The 18,881-nt window shown below is 47.1% G+C and overlaps 1 protein-coding gene across 1 annotated transcript in view; it reads right to left on the bottom strand.

Annotated features, from left to right (window-relative positions):
• The window catches only part of Dgk (diacyl glycerol kinase 1), a 222,674-nt gene extending 206,290 nt beyond the window's left edge, over positions 1-16,384 (bottom strand). Inside the window, exon 1 of the mRNA XM_069318563.1 lies at positions 16,218-16,384. The gene's annotated coding sequence lies outside the window, so the exon portion shown is untranslated. The remainder of the gene's footprint in view (positions 1-16,217) is intronic.
• Positions 16,385-18,881: the final 2,497 nt, after the last annotated feature.

Genomic DNA, 18,881 nt, shown 5'->3' with positions numbered 1-18,881 from the left:
CACTATAACACGATGACATCAGCGGCATATGTGAGGCTGATTAATATAAGAACATCGTTTAGGAACCTCTCTCTCTCCCTTCCTCTCTCTCTCCCTCTCTCTCCCCCTCTCTCCCCCTCTCTCCCCCTCTCTCCCCCTCTCTCCCCCTCTCTCCCCCTCTCTCCCCCTCTCTCCCCCTCTCTCCCCCCCTCTCCCCCTCTCTCCCCCTCTCTCCCTTCCTCTCTCCCTTCCTCTCTCCCTTCCTCTCTCCCTTCCTCTCTCCCTTCCTCTCTCCCTCCCTCTCCCTCCTCCTCTCTCCCTCCTCCTCTCTCTCTCTCTCCCCCTCTTTCTCTCTCCCCCTCTCTCTCTCCCCCTCTCTCTCTCTCTCCCCCTCTCTCTCTCTCTCCCCCTCTCTCTCTCTCTCCCCCTCTCTCTCTCTCTCCCCCTCTCTCTCTCTCTCCCCCTCTCTCTCCCCCTCTCTCTCTCCCCCCCCCTCTCTCTCTCCCCCCCCCTCTCTCTCTCCCCCCCTCTCTCTCTCTCTCCCCCTCTTTCTCTCTCTCCCCCTCTTTCTCTCTCCCCCTCTTTCTCCCTCCCTCCCTCTCCCTCTCTCTGTCCCTGCATCTTGTGAAACAAAGCCAAAATTGACAAAGTAGAGAGAGATCGTAACAAGATTAGCGCCAAAACTAAGAGGGCTAGGCTACATAGGTTAATGGAACTAAATCTCACAACTCTAGAGGGTTGAAGGAACAGAGGGGACATGACCACAACTTACAAGATACTGAGGACACTAGATAAGGTGGACAAGGAGGGCCTCTTCACACAGAGAAAACAGGACAAGAGGACACAGCTAAATTGGTAGCAATAATGGTAGCACTCAAAATTATTGACAACAATACAGTAGACAGCTTAATTATTACAGTAATTAAGACAGTATTATATCAGTAGACAGCTTATTACTTGATTATTCCTCTCGTGGTGGAGGAGAGTCCTCACACTCGTGGTGGAGGAGAGTCCTCACACTCGTGGTGGAGGAGAGTCCTCACACTCGTGGTGGAGGAGAGTCCTCACACTCGTGGTGGAGGAGAGTCCTCACACTCGTGGTGGAGGAGAGTCCTCACACTCGTGGTGGAGGAGAGTCCTCACACTCGTGGTGGAGGAGAGTCCTCACACTCGTGGTGGAGGAGAGTCCTCACACTCGTGGTGGAGGAGAGTCCTCACACTCGTGGTGGAGGAGAGTCCTCACACTCGTGGTGGAGGAGAGTCCTCACACTCGTGGTGGAGGAGAGTCCTCACACTCGTGGTGGAGGAGAGTCCTCACACTCGTGGTGGAGGAGAGTCCTCACACTCGTGGTGGAGGAGAGTCCTCACACTCGTGGTGGGGGAGAGTCCTCACACTCGTGGTGGGGGAGAGTCCTCACACTCGTGGTGGGGGAGAGTCCTCACACTCGTGGTGGGGGAGAGTCCTCACACTCGTGGTGGAGGAGAGTCCTCACACTCGTGGTGGAGGAGAGTCCTCACACTCGTGGTGGAGGAGAGTCCTCACACTCGTGGTGGGGGAGAGTCCTCACACTCGTGGTGGAGGAGAGTCCTCACACTCGTGGAGGAGGAGAGTCCTCACACTCGTGGAGGAGGAGAGTCCTCACACTCGTGGAGGAGGAGAGTCCTCACACTCGTGGAGGAGGAGAGTCCTCACACTCGTGGAGGAGGAGAGTCCTCACACTCGTGGTGGGGGAGAGTCCTCACACTCGTGGTGGGGGAGAGTCCTCACACTCGTGGTGGGGGAGAGTCCTCACACTCGTGGTGGGGGAGAGTCCTCACACTCGTGGTGGAGGAGAGTCCTCACACTCGTGGTGGAGGAGAGTCCTCACACTCGTGGTGGAGGAGAGTCCTCACACTCGTGGTGGGGGAGAGTCCTCACACTCGTGGTGGAGGAGAGTCCTCACACTCGTGGAGGAGGAGAGTCCTCACACTCGTGGAGGAGGAGAGTCCTCACACTCGTGGAGGAGGAGAGTCCTCACACTCGTGGAGGAGGAGAGTCCTCACACTCGTGGAGGAGGAGAGTCCTCACACTCGTGGTGGAGGAGAGTCCTCACACTCGTGGTGGAGGAGAGTCCTCACACTCGTGGAGGAAGAAAGTCCTCACACTCGTGGTGAAGGAAAGTCCTCACTTTCCGCTCGTAAGCGCTACGGCCAAATATCGACGTAATTAAAAATGTATTTTTTCCAATTATTTTCTTTTTTCAAAACAGCAATTTAAGGGTTCTTTGGTAGGTTAGGAGGGCAGGAAGGTCTCTTAAGGTTTCAAAACGTCATGAAACCCGTTAACTGAAAGTGTTAACCGTTAACTGTCCTAACCTAACAGCCCAAGCCAGAGGACCCACAACAGAAAACGACCCAGTGCGTCACTTTCGTGACCCGATTTCATTTTGAACTAGCTGTACCCGGCCACGCGGTGCTGTGGCTCAGCAACACATGCGCGTTGCTGTGCCACAGCACCCCTCCCCTGTCTCCCAGTCCTCCCAAGCATTCCTCACTCCCCATTTCTCGTCCTCCCCACCATTCCCCACTCCCTCGTCTGATGCGTTCCCGCATTCCCAAATGATCTGATGTTTCCATCAGAAAAATGGGAACATCAAATGATCTGATGTTCCCATCACTGAAAATTAAGAACAGTTAAAAAAAATAAAATGAAACAATAAAAAACTATACTCGCGAAATGAACGGCATGGTAAACAACACAGCTCAATTCCAATGCAATGTCACACAAAATAATTAAATAAAAATGAAAATAAATCGAAATCTATGAAAATTCAATTTATCAATGCAATCGGAAACATTGAAATGGAATCGTAACATATTTAGTATAGCGAGTGTTGCTATTACGTGCAACAGATGGCGCTGTTTAAAAAAAAAAAAAAACGTTTTTTCCCTGTCACAGGTGAGGCATGTATATTGTAGGTATATAAAAACACGCGTCTATTCGAATGCAACGTTGAGTCAAAATTTCAAAGCCATCTGTAAAGAGGTTTCGTTGATTTCCCTCACATGAAACACACATGAAAATCACAGTTTTAGAAAAACAGCATGTTTTTTCCCCGTCACAGACGTGACATCTATATAGTATGTATATATAAAAACACGCTTGGATGCCAATGGAACATTGTGTGAAAATTTCAAAGCAATCGGTGACGAACTTTCGCAGATTAGCGATTTTGAACAAATGAACATTTACATTTTTATATATATAGATTACGTCGCTTTTTAACCCGAGTGCGCATATGAGCGAAAGGCGACGTAATTTGCAAGATAACGGGTTAGATAAAGACCTTTTGTGCCCTCTGTAATCCTTTTCTGCACTACCCCTCACAGCATGAGTATGGGGTGCACAATAAACTAGCCGGCTCCGGCGACAACAACCAATCAGGTGGAAGCTGGAAGCACAAATGGACCGAAGGGACATTAGGAAGCACTCGTGCCCTGTACGGCTAGTTAACAAGTGGAATGCTCTAAAAGAAGACTCATTCAGCACCGCTCCTGTGCCAGGTAAGTCCACTACGGGCTCACCATAGCCCGTGCTACTTGCCCCGCTCCTGTGCCTGGTAAGTCCACTACGGGCTCACCATGGCCCGTGCTACTTGCCCCGCTCCTGTGCCAGGTACGTCCACTACGGGCTCACCATAGCCCGTGCTACTTGCCCCGCTCCTGTGCCAGGTAAGTCCACTACGGGCTCACCATAGCCCGTGCTACTTGCCCCGCTCCTGTGCCAGGTAAGTCCACTACGGGCTCACCATGGCCCGTGCTACTTGCCCCGCTCCTGTGCCAGGTAAGTCCACTACGGGCTCACCATAGCCCGTGCTACTTGCCCCGCTCCTGTGCCAGGTAAGTCCACTACGGGCTCACCATGGCCCGTGCTACTTGCCCCGCTCCTGTGCCAGGTACGGGCTCACCATAGCCCGTGCTACTTGCCCCGCTCCTGTGCCAGGTAAGTCCACTACGGGCTCACCATGGCCCGTGCTACTTGCCCCGCTCCTGTGCCAGGTAAGTCCACTACGGGCTCACCATAGCCCGTGCTACTTGCCCCGCTCCTGTGCCAGGTAAGTCCACTACGGGCTCACCATGGCCCGTGCTACTTGCCCCGCTCCTGTGCCAGGTAAGTCCACTACGGGCTCACCATAGCCCGTGCTACTTGCCCCGCTCCTGTGCCTGGTAAGTCCACTACGGGCTCACCATGGCCCGTGCTACTTGCCCCGCTACTGTGCCAGGTAAGTTCACTACGGGCTCACCATGGCCCGTGCTACTTGCCCCGCTCCTGTGCCTGGTAAGTCCACTACGGGCTCACCATAGCCCGTGCTACTTGCCCCGCTCCTGTGCCAGGTAAGTCCACTACGGGCTCACCATAGCCCGTGCTACTTGCCCCGCTCCTGTGCCAGGTAAGTTCACTACGGGCTCACCATGGCCCGTGCTACTTGCCCCGCTCCTGTGCCAGGTAAGTCCACTACGGGCTCACCATGGCCCGTGCTACTTGCCCCGCTCCTATGCCTGGTAAGTCCACTACGGGCTCACCATGGCCCGTGCTACTTGCCCCGCTCCTATGCCTGGTAAGTCCACTACGGGCTCACCATAGCCCGTGCTACTTGGAACTTGTTCCGAGTAGCTGAATCTATAACAACAACAATCTAAAAGAAGCTGCAGAAGCCTCCTCCATCCACAAAATTAAGACCCGATTCGACAAAGAATTTGAAAGTCAGAGTAGTTAAGTTGTAGCATAAGTACGCGGCTAGTAGGCGGGTCAGAGAGTAGTAGTCCTCAGTTCCCAGTTGACTAATAGGCAAGTACATGATAACATGTGTAATATGTAGCCCGGAGGACACACATGATAACATGTGTAATATGTTGCCCGGAGAACAGACATGATAACATGTGTAATATGTAGCCCCGAGAACAGGCTTGATAACATGTGTAATATGTAGCCCCGAGAACAGACATGATAACATGTGTAATATGTAGCCCGGAGAACAGACATAACATGTGTAATATGTAGCCCGGAGAACAGGCATGTTAACATGTGTAATATGTAGCCCCGGAGAACAGACATGATAACATCAGCAACACATCACTAATATTATCATACATACCACACAAAGAACAAACTGAAACAAATTATTTATTTCAAATAAAAAAAAAACATTTTTTCCTGAATAAAAATTTGAATTGAATTCTATGAGAGCGCAAATCTAGAGGCGTGTAGCAGTAGGAGAGGCGTGTGATCCCGCACCTTGTGTAACTGTTGCAACAGCTGACAGCGTCTCCGTGTTTGCCTTAGAGCTGAGAAAGACTCCAAAAGACTTTAGGTAAACAAGGTTGCCGGAACGCTGCCAGTGGATTCAAGAAGTCACACATCACGCAAACTAAACGCTCTTTTTGGCGCCAGAATTTTAAATATAGGCCTCTCTTCCGCTGTTGGATAAGTTGTCACTCGGGCCTTGTTTGTTTTAATAAGACTCTTTTTGGTATAATTGGCTTAAGGGCGTCGTCGTCATATTTATAGAATCCCATACAAAGGAAAGGGCATGACAGGTGCACGAGGCTATTAAGAATTTAACTGTCACACTTTTTGCATTTTGTCCGAAACGCTATACGTACTAGTGGCTTTAGGTATTGTATGTATCAGCTCTATCTATAAATCCAACATTATGTTTGTAACTAATCCTCTATGTATGTACTTTTACCTGAATAAACATTTGATTTGACAAAAAATCGGAATAATGTCAATACGATACTGGGGTTTAATTATAGAAGTGCTATTCTCAGTGAACCTTTGTATACTCTAACTGGGGCCTCTTGTTAGTCCACATTTACACTACTATGTAGTTCCATTTTGGTCGCCATAACAAAGAATGGACATAAATTCACTAGAAAGTGTTCAGCGAAGGATGACAAAGTTAATGCCACAAATTAGAAACTTTCCATATGAAGAGATCCTTTCAAGTGCCATATGGTCGCTATAACTGAGCACTTTCTCCTGATAATTACCTTTTCAATCTCTCTTCATTCCCACACAACACCGCTCCTGTGCCAGGTAAGTCCACTACGGGCTCACCATAGCCCGTGCTACTTGCCCCGCTCCTGTGCCAGGTAAGTCCACTACGGGCTCACCATAACACGTGCTACTTGCCCCGCTCCTGTGACAGGTAAGTCCACTACGGGCTCACCATAGCCCGTGCTACTTGCCCCGCTCCTGTGACAGGTAAGTCCACTACGGGCTCACCATAGCCCGTGCTACTTGCCCCGCTCCTGTGCCAGGTAAGTCCACTACGGGCTCACCATAGCCCGTGCTACTTGCCCCGCTCCTGTGCCAGGTAAGTCCACTACGGGCTCACCATAACACGTGCTACTTGCCCCGCTCCTGTGACAGGTAAGTCCACTACGGGCTCACCATAGCCCGTGCTACTTGCCCCGCTCCTGTGACAGGTAAGTCCACTACGGGCTCACCATAGCCCGTGCTACTTGCCCCGCTCCTGTGCCAGGTAAGTCCACTACGGGCTCACCATAGTCCGTGCTACTTGCCCCGCTCCTGTGCCAGGTAAGTCCACTACGGGCTCACCATAGCCCGTGCTACTTGCCCCGCTCCTGTGCCAGGTAAGTCCACTACGGGCTCACCATAGCCCGTGCTACTTGCCCCGCTCCTGTGACAGGTAAGTCCACTACGGGCTCACCATAGCCCGTGCTACTTGCCCCGCTCCTGTGACAGGTAAGTCCACTACGGGCTCACCATAGCCCGTGCTACATGCCCCGCTCCTGTGCCAGGTAAGTTACGGGCTCACCATAGCCCCTGCTACTTGCCCCGCTCCTGTGCCAGGTAAGTCCACTACGGGCTCACCATAGCCTGTGCTACTTCGAACTTTTGTTCCGAGTAGCTAAATCTAAAACAACAACTGTTTTGGTAGTACTTTTAGTAACGATGAGGACCATAGTACATATATCGACATAACGTAAGTACAAATCTGCACTATTGAATTTAGACAAACCGGAAAATATTTTGTATTTATGTTCCCAAGACAACCAAAACTAACCTAAGCCTAAGGTACTCTAAGGCCTAATATAGTACATATGTGTGCTATACTAGGCCTAGGGATATTTCAGTTTTTTTAGGCTTAATTTTTTTTCGAACTATAAAGTGAATAGTGCCAAAATCAACTAATTGGTTAGTCTGTCAATATTTGTACTATGGTGCAGATAGTAACAAAAACTAGTGTGTAAACACGAGGATGGATTCATTTATACGGTATATGATCTTCCTGTGGTCTAATTAAACGACACATTTAGTGAGTTATAAGTAGACTCTCCATGGTAACCCACTGCCAGGCTCGGCCCACCTCCCCCCAGGCTCGGCCCACCTCCCCCCAGGCTCGGCCCACCTCCCCCCAGGCTCGGCCCACCTCCCCCCAGGCTCGGCCCACCTCTCCCAAGCTCGGCCCACCTCCCCCAAGCTCGGCCCACCTCCCCCAGGCTGAGCCCACCTCCCCCAGGCTCAGCCCACCTCTCCCAAGCTCGGCCCACCTCCCCCCAAGCTCAGCCCACCTCTCCCCAAGCTCAGCCCACCTCTCCCCAGGCTCAGCCCACCTCTCCCCAGGCTCAGCCCACCTCTCCCCAGGCTCAGCCCACCTCTCCCCAGGCTCAGCCCACCTCTCCAAGCTCAGCCCACCTCTCCCCAACCTCAGCCCACCTCTCCCCAACCTCAGCCCACCTCCCCCCAACCTCAGCCCACCTCCCCCCAACCTCAGCCCACCTCCCCCCAACCTCAGCCCACCTCCCCCCAACCTCAGCCCACCTCCCCCAACCTCAGCCCACCTCCCCCCAACCTCAGCCCACCTCCCCCCAACCTCAGCCCACCTCCCCCCAACCTCAGCCCACCTCCCCCAACCTCAGCCCACCTCCCCCAACCTCAGCCCAAGGCATATCTCAATCCTTAAAAACTTGCTTTACTGAAATCTAGTGCCCCTACAGACCTTCTCTTGCAGCATTTTTCGATGCTGGTTTCAATGTAATTTCTTTATTATTAGCGTTCCCTAACATGCTCCCTATTCCTATGTAATTTATTACCGTCTCCCTATTGGTGAGAACTCAGGTCAATATATTGTGTTCCATATTGGTTCCATAATGTGGCGTTTCATAGAGCAGTCATCCACCATTTCCAGCAGTTTATATATATATATATATATATATATATATATATATATATATATATATATATATATATATACACAAGAAGGTACATTGGGTTTGTGAGAATACATTGAATAGTACAGTATTTACAATCTTGTAAAGCCACTAGTACGCGCAGCGTTTTCGCCCTATTATACATTGTCAGATCTCGATGCCTTAGATGTTGAGAGAGTGGTAGAGGCGGTGACCAGGAGCTAGAGACGTGTGTCGTTCACATGTACACTTAGTAATATCCTGGAGACATTAATGATTACACTTGTGGTTGTGGGAGTTAGAGGGACCACGTGTTCAGAGGGAGCTACACGTGTTCAGAGGGAGCTACACGTGTTCAGAGGGAGCTACACGTGTTCAGAGGGAGCTACACGTGTTCAGAGGGAGCTACACGTGTTCAGAGGGAGCTACACGTGTTCAGACAATCATCAACATGGGTTCAAAGACTAAGTCATGTGTGACAAACCTGCTTATTAAGGCCATTGTTGACAAGATGTCAATAATGACGGGGAAAAGGAGGCTGGGCTGACTGCATCTTACCGGACTACCAGAAACCCTTCGCTGTGTTCCACACACGGCGAAAGGTAAACTGTATTCCCTTGTACTCACCTGTCTAAACAATACCCGTGTACCCACCTGTCTAAACAATACCCATGTACCCACCTGTCTAAACAATACCCGTGTACCCACCTGTCTAAACAATACCCGTGTACCCACCTGTCTAAACAATACCCGTGTACCCACCTGTCTAGACAAACCCGTGTACCCACCTGTCTAGACAAACCCTTGTACCCACCTGTCTAAACAATACCCGTGTACCCACCTGTCTAAACAATACCCGTGTACCCACCTGTCTAAACAATACCCTTGTACCCACCTGTCTAAACAATACCCGTGTACCCACCTGTCTAAACAATACCCCTGGTACCCACCTGTCTAAACAATACCCTTGTACCCACCTGTCTAAACAATACCCGTGTACCCACCTGTCTAAACAATACCCCTGGTACCCACCTGTCTAAACAATACCCCTGGTACCCACCTGTCTAAACAATACCCGTGTACCCACCTGTCTAAACAATACCCCTGGTACCCACCTGTCTAAACAATACCCGTGTACCCACCTGTCTAAACAATACCCGTGTACCCACCTGTCTAAACAATACCCCTGGTACCCACCTGTCTAAACAATACTCGTGTACCCACCTGTCTAAACAATACCCGTGTACCCACCTGTCTAAACAATACCCGTGTACCCACCTGTCTAAACAATACCCGTGTACCCACCTGTCTAAACAATACCCGTGTACTCACCTGTCTAAACAAACCCTTGTACCCACCTGTCTAAACAAACCCATGTGCCCACCTGTCTAAACAAACCCTTGTACCCACCTGTCTAAACAATACCCGCGTACCCACCTGTCTAAACAATACCCGTGTACCCACCTGTCTAAACAATACCCGTGTACCCACCTGTCTAAACAATACCCTTGTACCCACCTGTCTAAACAAACCCTTGTACCCACCTGTCTAAACAATACCCTTGTACCCACCTGTCTAAACAATACCCTTGTACCCACCTGTCTAAACAAACCCTTGTACCCACCTGTCTAAACAAACCCTTGTACCCACCTGTCTAAACAAACCCTTGTACCCACCTGTCTAAACAAACCCTTGTACCCACCTGTCTAAACAAACCCTTGTACCCACCTGTCTAAACAATACCCGTGTACCCACCTGTCTAAACAATACCCGTGTACCCACCTGTCTAAACAATACCCGTGTACCCACCTGTCTAAACAAACCCATGTACCCACCTGTCTAAACAATACCCGTGTACCCACCTGTCTAAACAATACCCGTGTACCCACCTGTCTAAACAAACCCTTGTACCCACCTGTCTAAACAATACCCGTGTACCCACCTGTCTAAACAAACCCGTGTACCCACCTGTCTAAACAATACCCGTGTACCCACCTGTCTAAACAAACCCGTGTACCCACCTGTCTAAACAATACCCGTGTACCCACCTGTCTAAACAAACCCTTGTACCCACCTGTCTAAACAATACCCGTGTACCCACCTGTCTAAACAAACCCTTGTACCCACCTGTCTAAACAAACCCGTGTACCCACCTGTCTAAACAAACCCTTGTACCCACCTGTCTAAACAATACCCGTGTACCCACCTGTCTAAACAAACCCGTGTACCCACCTGTCTAAACAAACCCTTGTACCCACCTGTCTAAACAAACCCATGTGCCCACCTGTCTAAACAAACCCTTGTACCCACCTGTCTAAACAAACCCTTGTACCCACCTGTCTAAACAAACCCTTGTGCCCACCTGTCTAAACAATACCCATTTGCTCACCTGTCTAAACAATACCCATGTGCTCACCTGTCTAAACAAACCCTTGTACCCACCTGTCTAAACAATACCCATGTGCTCACCTGTCTAAACAAACCCTTGTACCCACCTGTCTAAACAAACCCTTGTACCCACCTGTCTAAACAATACCCTTGTACCCACCTGTCTAAACAAACCCTTGTACCCACCTGTCTAAACAAACCCTTGTACCCACCTGTCTAAACAAACCCATGTACCCACCTGTCTAAACAAACCCTTGTACCCACCTGTCTAAACAAACCCTTGTACCCACCTGTCTAAACAAACCCTTGTACCCACCTGTCTAAACAATACCCGTGTACCCACCTGTCTAAACAATACCCGTGTACCCACCTGTCTAAACAAACCCTTGTACCCACCTGTCTAAACAATACCCGTGTACCCACCTGTCTAAACAAACCCATGTGCCCACCTGTCTAAACAAACCCGTGTACCCACCTGTCTAAACAAACCCATGTGCCCACCTGTCTAAACAAACCCTTGTACCCACCTGTCTAAACAAACCCTTGTACCCACCTGTCTAAACAAACCCTTGTACCCACCTGTCTAAACAAACCCTTGTGCCCACCTGTCTAAACAAACCCATGTGCCCACCTGTCTAAACAAACCCATGTACCCACCTGTCTAAACAATACCCGTGTACCCACCTGTCTAAACAAACCCTTGTACCCACCTGTCTAAACAAACCCTTGTACCCACCTGTCTAAACAAACCCTTGTACCCACCTGTCTAAACAAACCCTTGTACCCACCTGTCTAAACAAACCCTTGTACCCACCTGTCTAAACAAACCCTTGTACCCACCTGTCTAAACAAAATGACCCATCACCGCAGACTGCTTACGAAACCTGTGCATCTTTAACCCATCGTGGCGGCTTTGTTTACATTTAACCGCTCATCAACAGGTTAATATTAACAGGCTTCGTAATTGGTGGCATAAATGGATATCTTTTTGAGGTTATCTTGAGATAATTTCGGGGCTTAGCGTCCCCGCGGCCCGGTCCTCAACCAGGCCTCCACCCCTATGCTCAGCCCACCTCCCCCGTGCTCATCCCACCTCCCCCCGTGCTCAGCCCACCTCCCCTCGTGCTCAGCCCACCTCCCCCCGTGCTCAGCCCACCTCCCCCCGTGCTCAGCCCACCTCCCCCCGTGCTCAGCCCACCTCCCCCCGTGCTCAGCCCACCTCCCCCCGTGCTCAGCCCACCTCCCCCATGCTCAGCCCACCTCCCCCCGTGCTCAGCCCACCTCCCCCATGCTCAGCCCACTTCCCCCCCAAGCTCAGCCCCCGAGGGCTACTAATACTATAGTGGCCTCGATGAGGAGTGGAAGCCGGCGGCTTGTCAATGGGTGGGTGCTTGGGCGCCTGACAGCTGGGTGGACGGCGCTTCGGATTCGTAGTCCTGAGGTTCCGGGTTCGATTCCCAGTGAAGGCGGAGACAAATGAGCAAAAAGTTTCTTTCATCCTAATGCCCCTGTTACCTAGCAGTAAATAGGTACCTGGGAGTTAGACAGCTGCTACGGGCTGCTTCCTGGGGGTGTGTAACAAACAGAAGGCCTGGCCGAGGACCGGGCCCCAGAGACGCTAAGCCCCGAAATCATCTCAAGATAACCTCAAGATGGTCTTAATGTAGCCCCAATGGGAATAAATTATTTATTTATTTTAAGCCATTAGGCTAAACTAGAGAAAATTTGAGTGTTTGCTGCCAGACTTAATCATGGAGGACCGAGCTGTGAGCAAATGTTGAAAACTAGACCTCGTGTCTAAGTTTTCTTGTTGGAAAAGAACAAGGTGACATGATCACGACATGAATAATTCTTTAGAGATCTGACACAAACACGAAAACAGATCTATACAGCCTAGCGGTTCATATGACGTTCATTTTTCACATTACTCGCATAACGAAGGACTTGAGATGAATAACAGAGTAGGCTGAATACAAAGGGCCAGGTGAATATCAGAGTGGGATGAGTGAGATAAACCAATTTACCCATCTGGGGCCAGATTCACGAAGCAGTTACGCAAGCACTTACGAACGTGTACATCTTTTCTCAATCTTTGGCGGCTTTGTTTACAATTATTAAACAGTTAATGAGCTCCGAAGCACCAGGAGGCTGTTTATAACAATAACAACAGTTGATTGGCAAGTTTTCATGCTTGTAAACTGTTTAATAAATGTAACCAAAGCCGTCACAGATTGAGGAAAGATGTACACGTTCGTAAGTACTTGCGTAACTGCTTCGTGAATCTGGCTCCTGGTGGCGCTGCAGAATAGGCCTATTTATACTGGCAGCTGGCGGCAGTGGGCACATTACTAGGCCTACCACCCAAGATCACCGCCTGGAGCTGTGATCTTGGGATCTAGGGTCGTGATGTTGGGATCTTGGGTCGTGATCTTGGGATCTTGGGATCGTGATCTTGGGATCGTGATCTTGGGATCTTGGGATCTTGGGATGATCCCAGCCTCATCACTCGGTGATGAGGCTGCTCATGGTGACCAGCGGGGCTGGCCACAAGAACAATGTTACACTAAATTAGATTTTAGATTTAGATGTGTTACTCAGGTAACGTCCACACACATTGAAGATGAGTTACAAACATAATGTTGGAACTTAAAGACAGAGTTAGTACATACAATACCTAAAGCCACTAGTACGCATATAGTGTTTCGTGCAGACACGAAGCAGAGGGACATATATACATGTATATAGGAGTATAAATGGGGGGACTATATGGTGGGTTTAGGAGCGTATAGAGCCCAGGTGGTGGAGAAGACTCACCTACTGGTGCCACGACTGGGAGTGGTGCTGGTGCCTGACGGTGGGTGCTAGGAGACTGCCAGGGGCAGTGTCACATGGCCCTGGCGACGACGGGTCCACTTGCCACACACAACACACAAGGAACCTCCACCCCGGCCAGCTGCTAGGCTCACACTGGCCCGCCCACACTATACCTTACCTTATAACCCCACACCCCAACCATTTAGTCTACGGCCAGTATATGCAGCGAGCACTCCCCATATGGCTACCACAAGACTGGAGGTTGTTCATTTATCTAAATGGCATAAAAAGAAGGATGTAAGAAGCTGGAGTAGAACAAGTTGATCTTGCGCGGTGTCATGGGGGTCGTGAGTTGGTGTGGGCCCGCACCGCCGACCTCAAGTATCGCTCGATATCTCTCGCCTGTGTCTCTCAATACTTGCTTCAAGTTTAACTTATTCATTACAACCTTCTTTAGTTAATGATAAATTTTATTTTTTTATAAAGCATTATGTCTATATTTTTAATCACCTGCATATCTCATTCTTCGTTGTAAATAAATTCAGTAAACAGATTGTTATTTGAAAGAAGTAATTATGCTTAAGACATAACTTGACGCTATAATAACACTCTACGCTAAACCCATTAATCGTACAAAATAAAAATATGAAATATTTGCCACAATATAAACAAAAGTACCCTATATACATTCAACAAATGTGGGGTCTGCAGTGACGACCCAAAGAGTAGACGTGAGCCCCATCCGTTACGTCGCCATGACAACCTCTCCCCTCACTGATGCTCACTGTCAGGAGGACAGCGTGGCGCGCCACACATCTCCCCTCACGACATGCTCCTCCACACACACAACATCACTCTACCGTAAACCTCGACACCATTACTCACACAAGAACACCAGGCAAGAAAATGAGAGCCGATTCCCACTGGTAAAGGATAAAATAATTAAACCAGGGGTGGTATTTGAGGTCAAAGGCGGTAGGGAAGAACTATAGGGCCGGGGAAACTAGGTCACGAATGACGTCATCAGAAAGAGCGCAATGGAGAAGAAATATTATTAATAAATTTTAGGTCATCATTATTATATATATGTTATATATATATATATATATATATATATATATATATATATATATATATATATATATGTATATATATATATATATATATATATATATATATATATATACAAGAGTTCTTACATTCTTGTATAGTCACTAGTATGCATAGCGTTTCGGGCAAGTCCTTAATCCTAATTTTCACAAACATCCCCAGGAAGCAGCCCGTAGCAGCTGTCTAACTCCCAGGTACCTATTTACTGCTAGGTGAACATGTGTTGATAAATATAACTGGGGGCTCCTCCCCTCCAGTTATATTTATTAACATAACTCCCCCCCCCCTAATACTAGGGAGCCTGATGGGTGAGTGGACAGCGCTCGGGGTTCGCAGTCATAAGAGTTCGGGTTCGATCCCGGCAGAGGCGGAAACAATTGGGCAGAGTTTCTTTCACCCTGATACCCATGTTCGCCTAGCAGTAAATAGGTACCTGGGAGTTAGACAGCTGCTAAGGGCTGCTTCCTGGGATGATGATTGTGTCTGAAAATTAGGATTAAGAACTTGCCCAAAATACTATGCGTGCTAGTGGCTGTACAAGAATGTAAGAACTCTTGTGTGTATTTATATTTATATTTATATTATATATATATATTATATATATATTTATATATATATATATATATATATATATATATATATATATATATATATATATATATATATATAATGTCGTACCTAGTAGCCAGAACGCACTTCTCAGCCTACTATTCAAGGCCCAATTTGCCTAATAAGCCAAGTTTTCATGAATTAATTGTTTTTCGACTACCTAACCTACCTAACCTAACTTTTTCGGCTACCTAACCTAACCTATAAAGATAGGTTAGGTAGGGTTGGTCAGGTTCGGTCATATATCTACGTTAATTTTAACTCCAATAAAAAAAAATTGACCTCATACATAATGAAATGGGTAGCTTTATCATTTCATAAGAAAAAAATTAGAGAAAATATATTAATTCAGGAAAACTAAGCTTATTAGGCAAATCGGGCCTTGCATAGTCGGCTGAGAAGTGCGTTCTGGCTACTAGATACGACATTATATATATATATATATATATATATATATATATATATATATATATATATATATATATATATATATATATATATGCGAACAAGCCTGAATGGTCCCCAGGGATATATACAACTGAAAACTCACACCCCAGAAGTGACTCGAACCCATACTGTCAGGAGCACTCTGCAACTGGTGCTCATTTGTGTTCCTCATGTTGTAACGGGTGGTGGTGGAAATGGCTCTCTCTAGTCCATTATTCCACCCCCCCAGTTAACTAACGAGGCCGGGGAAAACTGGTCTCTTTAGTCCATTATCCCGCCCCCAGTTAGCTAACTATTCTAGAGCACCCCCCCCCCCCCCCCAGAGCTCCTACGGCAACCTCTCTCGTTCAACACCTTGTAAACACGACTAAGTCACCTTTCATGCTCAATTCACCAAGTGTCTGCCTATAGCTGGATAGAGAGGGAGGGGGGGGGGGTTGGGAGGGTTTGTAGTTGACAGAGACTGTCCCGCCCCGTCCGGCTGACAGCCTCCCTGGCTAGGCTGTCTTTCCAATCGAAGAAAGTTTCCTCTCTCCAAAAACTTTCCAATCAAAGTTCCAACTCATATATTACCTGTTAATTGGCGAAGGATGTCATTCATATTGCTCATATATTACCTGTTAATTGGCGAAGGATGTCATTCATATTGCTCATATATACTCATATATTACCTGTTAATTGGCGAAGGATGTCATTCATATTGCTGGCTGCTTCTGGATTAAACGTCATTGTAGCTCTTCATACATATGTTGGCGACGGCGCTTAATGGAAATTGCAAATGGCTGAAGTTTTATAAACACAAAAATCACCAATAACTGGAGCACGAACTTCCCCCAAGGAGCACCGGAGGTCGACTACCGTCTTCCACAGATCTTGGATAAAGTCAACGACCCAATGAACTCGTCACACACCAACAACTGTTGCAAGCACCCTAATCTAATTACACAATTATCAACAATATTGACTATTTATTGCTAGTACAATTGGTTTTGTTAAAATGTTGTTATATTTAACTACTGACATGGTATCGTAAATCACAATTATCAACTGCCTTTACTCGTGGTCAGAAAGAAGGGTTCAATAAGAGTTCAAATGCCGCAGGTAAACAGCCTAACACAATATTTAACCCTTTACACTTCCCCAAACGACAAGGCCCAGCGAACCAGAGAAGTGTCATTCATGAGGCAATCATTAATAAATGCATCACAAATGTTACTTCTAGAAAAGTCTTGTACACATTTTGGGTTAGTGTAGTGTCCACAACCCCGTCCTCCTGTTTATATAGCACTTTTGTTTAACTATGTGGACCATCCTAGATATATTGACGTAATGGACAATTAAAATTTGATACTATTCATTTTATAGTCCGGGAAAAAATTAAGTTAAAATCAAACTTAAATATTCCTAGGCCTAGTATAGCTTATATATGTATATATTTTTTGAGAGATATATAAAAGAGTTGTTACATTCTTGTACAGCCACTAGTACGCGCAGCGTTTCGGGCAGGTCCCTGGAATACGATCCCCGCCGCGAAGAATCCTTGTTACAACCAAGTACCCATTTTACTGTTGAGTTAAACAGAGGCTACAGTTAAGGAATTGCGCCCAGTAAATCCTCCCCGGCCAGGATACGAACCCATGACAAAGCGCTCGCGGAACGCCAGGCGAGTGTCTTACCAGTACACCACGGAGACTGTTAATATATACATATATAATTCCTTGTATGGCAGGCAGCCAGTGTATACATACACATCATCCACACCAACCCGAGAACGGCATACAATGACCCCTCCATTTTGGGCAGGTGTAATTTACGTAATATGTGGAAAATGCAGAGAGTAGTTTAATTCAAGGCAGGTGGCATAAGTCTCCACATTTTACCCTCCTTCAAAGAGTTCAGTTAGGGACATCTTTATCTGCAGACGATGTGTGGCTGATAATAATACAGATAATAATGTGGCAGAAGATATGACATCCAAACCACACATCAGAAAATGAAGAGACAACAGCGTTTCGGTCCATCCTGGACCATTATCATGTAGAGTAATGGAAAGCGTGTGGAAGAGATAGACAGGTGGTATGAATGAGATGAAAGAAAAATAGGTTGAAAGGAAAGAATTAGATGATAAGGAAGAAAAGGATAAGAATAAAGTTTATCAGGTAAAGAAAAGGTTAGAAGGGAAGAAAAAGTAGGAATAGGAAAAAAGGTATTAATAAGAGTTGGAAAAAATATAAAATAAAAATATAAGAAAACTACACGAAGCCTAATGGTGAAGAGAGAAAATTGTAGTAATGTAAGAGACAGACAGTAAAAAGAGCTTAGAGGAGGCCAAGGTCAGTCAGATCACGTTTGTTAAGAAAGTTAGAGCATTTAATTATGTACTGTGAAAGGGAAGAGTCAATAGCAACAAAGCCAGGACTAAGGTTCATATTGGGTAGATTGTGCATCAGAGTCGATTCCACGAGACGGCGTCTGTGAAGTGTAGAGGCAGGAAAGATTATTTTATTAGACGACCGATCAATATGATGATTAAGAGTCCCTAACATAACAGAAGAGAGCACTGTTTATGTCTTCAGACTTAACACTTCTTTTGTATTCCTTTAGTCTGTCATTCAGTGTACGACTAGTTCCACCAAAGTATTGGAGAGAACAAATAGAAAATAGAGAAGACACCAGCAGCATTGCAAACAGAAGCGTGAACCACGAAGTGTTAGTTTGTCGAAACGCGAGTTTTACATCAGGACGAAGGGTATTAGTGAGATTTTAGAGTTCAGATATGAAGGCAAAGCACAGCAGTGTTACTATTATTGGAAACAGATTTGGTATGAAATAAATTTAATTTAGCTTGAGGATAGGCACAGTTGATAAAATGTAAGGGGTAACCCAGGCAAGAGAAAGACTTGTAAATAATATTAATTTCAGAATCGAGAAACAGAGAGTCACTGATGTATAGGGTCCAGAGGAAGACACACACAAGAACACTTTTCTTCATTTTCTGATGTGTGGTCACGTCTTTCTGATTAAGTAAGTAATTATCAAAAGAAGGCACCAAACCGGGAAGGCTATGTAGCATCATCAAAGTGCAAAATAATCAGAGGACGCCAAATATCACCAAGAATACCAGTACGAGAACAGAAACGCATAAGGCGAAAATATCAAGTCTTTCTGATTAAGGTTTCGGAGGAATTGTTTTACATCAAAATGGCTTTGGCACAGGTGTGCATAGAAGATATTAATCTGGAAATGGATGAACAGATCAGAATCCACCACAGGAACGGCCACTGGATTACACATTACACATAGATAAAGACAGGCTCTTTAACACAAGGGGACAC

This window comes from Procambarus clarkii, chromosome 90 (assembly GCF_040958095.1).
Source record: "Procambarus clarkii isolate CNS0578487 chromosome 90, FALCON_Pclarkii_2.0, whole genome shotgun sequence".
In the NCBI taxonomy this organism is placed as follows: Eukaryota; Metazoa; Arthropoda; class Malacostraca; order Decapoda; family Cambaridae; genus Procambarus; species Procambarus clarkii.
This window is presented reverse-complemented; position numbering and strand designations above follow the sequence as displayed.